General features: G+C 40.4%; 1 long non-coding RNA gene across 1 annotated transcript in view; it reads right to left on the reverse strand.

The window, feature by feature from the left end:
- Positions 1–9: 9 nt before the first annotated feature.
- Positions 10–5,096, reverse strand: part of LOC128250761 (uncharacterized) — a 13,635-nt gene continuing 8,548 nt past the window's right edge. The window contains exon 3 of the long non-coding RNA XR_008266744.1: positions 10–115. This is a non-coding gene — a long non-coding RNA (uncharacterized LOC128250761). The remainder of the gene's footprint in view (positions 116–5,096) is intronic.

Genomic DNA, 5,096 nt, shown 5'->3' on the forward strand with positions numbered 1-5,096 from the left:
TGGTAATTAAAGAACGTTTCAGGGAAACCCGTGTGTTCATAATTCCCTGCCAAAGTATGATGACACCGATTCCAAAAGATTCTCTCAAGCTAGAACCGACCAAACGCTGTTCCTCCTACAAAAGTTTATAATGGATTCATCATTAAAATAATAAAACATTCCAAGCAATAATTAGAATATTTCTAAAGACTGAAATAAGATCGGATTTTCTAATATTCAAATGTCATTCTTTTAACACAAATTTCTTTAATTTTGGTTTCAAATTTTGGCAGAAAGTCAGCAATTTGGTGGGAGGGGATAAGTCGACTACATGGACCCTGGTGGTCGACTGGTACTTATTTCCTTGACCCCCGAAAGGATGAAAGGCAAAGTAGACCTAGCAGAATTTGAACTCAGAAAGTGCAGACGGACGAAATTTTTGAATTACTTATAATATTCTTTTCTACTCTATGGAACCAAAAGTCTTATGGTAAAAGCTTTGGCACAGTAGAGGTGAGATTCCCAAGTGAACAACCGGACAAAAAAAAATGTCACGCCAACCCTGAAGATCGAGAAATTGCATAAGATCCCCACGAACTGCGGTCGAAGAGTTGTCAGAGTGAAGGTAGAAGAGGTAGAGATCTCCTTAGTGGCAGCGGCCGTATTGTATGGCATAGAATAGCGATGTAAAATTCTTGTAAGAAGGTAACACAAAAAGAAAATTGGTACCGTATTGGTTGGGATGGGAATCTTATTGCAAGCGGATTTCGAAACTGCACAGGAGATCCCACGTATCATCGTTTTCCGTGGCTGGATCGCAGCAATGTACAGCTACATTTGCTCGGTAGTTCGGTGGAATGGTTACCTATCAGAACCTTTCAACATCAGGCGTTCGGTCCGTCAAGGGTGTCCCCTCTCGTCTAGAACCACTTTTGCGGAAATTGGAGGCGTTGAGAGGCAACGTAAAAAAAGAATGATTAAAATTCAAATTCTTCGCAGATTGACTTAGCTTTTCATCCTTCCGGAGTCGATGAAATAAATATCGGTCGAACATTGAGGGTTGATTATTTCGACAAAACCTCGCCCTAAAAAAAACTTCAGGCCTTGTTCCTATTGTAGAAGAGACTACTACTACTACTACTACTACTACTACTACTACTACTACTACTACGACTACTACTACAACTTGTGTCCACTGAAGCACGTGCTAGGATACGTCACGTGGTCTCCCGTGGCTTGGGGAATCGATTTTCACACAGTTTCAATTACTTCACTTACAATTGCTAATGTCCTCGTACACATGGGATTGATGCTGTATGTAAGTGCGCATAGATGCATGTGTATGTATCGTGTGTTCGTATGTATTACTGTGTGTATAGTTGGGATTCTTAGCTGGTTTCTGTGTGTCTGTGTGTTTGGATATGCATGGTCATGTGACATGCGTGCACGAATATTTATCTCCCAATGTTTATATTGTTGGAAACGCCAAATGAATGCACGCGCGAATGAGTCTTGAAATATACCATTGCATTCGTTCATGTATACATACAGACATACATATAGACATGTGGGAACACATATACATACATATATATATGTTACGTATATGTATGTTTGTACGTACACACACATACCATATATATATATATATATATATATATATATATACTCACATAGACATATATATTCATGTATGTATGCATGTGCGTATGTATCTATGTATATGAATGCATGTATGTTTAATGCTTGGTTGTATCATGCTGACACACTGATGTGAGAAGCCGTTAAAGGGAAGAGTTAAAGAAAGTACTCAATACCGTTAATTAATGTGGAATAATAACCCAGGATTTACCTAAAGGTATAGAATGAAGAACTTCGTCAAGCATAGCTGATCTCATTTCACTCCCCCTCTCTCTATCTCTCCCTCTTTCTCCCTCTCGCCTCTTTCTCTCCCCCTTTCCCTCTCCCTTTATCTCTCCCTTTACAAATTCTAAAGCCACCTCAGATGTCCGATTGTTCACGTTATGATCCTTCTTGTCAATCTTGTAATTGTTATTCTTGTTGATGTTGTCGTATTAACTGTTACTTTTGTATTGATTGCTACAATTTGTTGCGTCTAAGATAGCAGCAGCAGCAGCAGCAGCAGTAGTAGTAGTAGTAGTAGTAGTAGTAGTAGTAGTAGTAGTAGTAGTAGTTGTTGTTGTTCCCACTCTCCCATAAGCAACGTCACGTGGATTATTAAAAGTACGAAATTGAAGAAGTCACTGGTGTGTCTCCCTTTATTATCTGCATTTGTTACGTCCCATCCTTCTCCCCACCAACCTGCCCCCATCCCTGGGGATATTTCAGGTGAACAATATACTAGATTAGTGAACGGTGGGGGATGAGGTTGAGATGGTAGGGAGTAGTCTTGTAGCCGTTGCCTGGCCCCTATCTTTACTATTCACAGTTCAATGGTTTCGGGGCCAGCAACTGAGATATTCTCATCTATTTATATACATACATTTGTATGTGTGTATGTCTATGCATGTCTATGTTTGCAGACATATATGCATACATACATATGTGTGTGTGTGTGTGTGTGTGTGTGTGTGTGTGTGTGTGTGAATGGATAAATAGATAGGCATATGAGTATGTGTCTTACATATATATGCATATATACACACAAACACACACATACTCACTCAAACAAACACACACACACACATACACACGCATATATAACAGGTTTTGTCAATGGTTACAAATATACACATATGTATTCATACATATAGACACGCGGGCGAGCGCACTCATATAAACACACATACGCATACGTATCGCTCTCCGTACGAAAATGTATTCATGCACACACACATACACATACACACACACACACACACACACACACACACACAGAGCGAGGGAAAGAGAGAGAAAGAAGCTGGAAGAGAGCTAGAAATGACAGTTATCGCAACAGTTCCATTTTGGTTCATTTAGTCCGCAGCATATGGACACAATAAATGCTTAGAAGACACACGTTTTTATGTTGGACATTCACCGCTACACAACGATGTCCTGTCCTTGGCCTGCTTACGTTTCATTTGGTCCGTCCTTACGTTCTGAGTTCAAATTCCACCGGAGTCGGCTTTGCCTTCCATTCTTTCGAGGTCGATGAAATAGGTACCAATTACGCTCTGGGGTCGATGTAATCGACTACCCCTCCCCCCCCACCGCCCCATCACCCGAAATTACTGGCCTTGTGCCAAAATTATTCTTTTCTACTTTTGGCACAAGGCCTAAAATTTTGGGGGAAGGGGGACAGTCGATTAGATCGACCCCAGTCGCAACTGATACTTTATCGACTCCGAGAAGCAAAGTCGACCTCGGCGGAATTTGAACTCAGAACGTAAAGACAGACGAAATAACGCTATGTATTTCGCCCGGCATGCTAACGTTTCTGCCAACTCGCCGCGTTCTGAACTCTTTAAAATAAATAAATACACGTAATATAATGTCTAACAGCTGATGAATTCTACCTCTGGATTCCCTCCATTCTCTTCTTGCCGTATATATATATATATATATATATATATATATATATATATATATATATATATATACATATATATACATATATATGTGGGTGTGTGTATGTGTATGTGTATGTGAGTGTTCTGTTTCCTATTATATTTTCTCTGTACTATAATATAAAGGTGTGTGTATGTGTATTACTGGCGGAATGATACATGGCAACAGTGGTTAAGTGAGAGATGCAGTTTATTGTTAAGCAAGGTGATAGGGGTGGTGGGGGCGATATTAGTGGTAGCGGTAGTGGTGTTGGTGGTGTTGGTGTTGGTGGTGTTGGTGTTGGCGTTCAGAGGCGTACAGGTTGGAGGGGTGAGGCGGAATTCATGGTAGTGGTGACGGTTGTGACATGGTTGTGAGTGGGGTGGGGAATATTAATAGTTGTAACTGTGACAGTACTGGTGTTGGTGGTGGTGGTGGTGGTGATAGTCATTATAGTGGCAGTAGTTGGGTGGTGCTCATGTTGGTTGCGGTGATGATGGTAGTGGTGGTCGTCGTTATGGTGGTGACGATGGTAGTGGTGGTCGTGGTCGTAGTAGTGGTGGTCGTGGTTTTGGTGGTGGTGATGGAATTAGTGGTGGTTGTGGTGGAACTGTGGAAGGCGGTTTGTGTTTTAAATAGCTTTATGGAAATTAGTATTTGAAAACGGTCGGAATGGAATTAGGAGAGAAGAGAGAGAATTCTTGGCCGAAACTTAAAGCCTCAAAGAACTGATTGTTGCAGAACAAAGATTCGGTTTGAAATGTAGTTTTAATCTTATTCACAATGTTAATATCACGAAACATTTGCGGTTTAGATATTTCGACTTTCTTACACTCCCACCAACCACCCAGCACCAAACACACTCACACACTTACCTACAGTTGTATATATGTATATATATATGTAAGTGTGTGTCTTAGGCGTCTATAGGTATTTCTCCTTTTCTTCTTCTTATCTCCCTCTATCTATGTATCTGTCCGTGTGTCTGCCAATTTGTATGTTTATCGGTCTTTACAATATTGCCGTCTCATATATGAACACGTATAAACCGTACCACCTATCCATCCATCTATCTATCAACCTATCTATTCTATACCGTGTGTATCCATATGTATATGGAAGCGTGTAGGTGTGTGTGTGTGTGTGTGTGTGTGTGTGTGTGTGTGTATTCAAAGAGAAAGAAGGAATCACATAAGATGAAAGCTACCTCAGGCATATTGGCAAAAGAAAACGTAGAGGTTGACGTAGCAAGTTAAGGCTTAAGCACACACACAAACACACACACATACATGCATACTGTCATATATATGTACATATAACGATGCATGTGTGTGTGTGTGTGTGTGTGTGTGTGTGTGTGTGTGTGTGTGTGTGTGTGTGTGTGTAGGTATGTCTGTGTGCGTTTATGTATCCCTATGATATTTGAAGTAGATAAAAAGGAATAAACAGACCGATGAAGACGCTTGTTCATACGTTTAAATAATATCATGTATTCAGGTTACGCTATCATCTGGCAGACACTGAACTTTCTATATACCTTATATATTCATGTAAATACACACACACAC

This window comes from Octopus bimaculoides, chromosome 25 (genome assembly GCF_001194135.2).
Source record: "Octopus bimaculoides isolate UCB-OBI-ISO-001 chromosome 25, ASM119413v2, whole genome shotgun sequence".
Classification (NCBI taxonomy): Eukaryota; Metazoa; Mollusca; class Cephalopoda; order Octopoda; family Octopodidae; genus Octopus; species Octopus bimaculoides.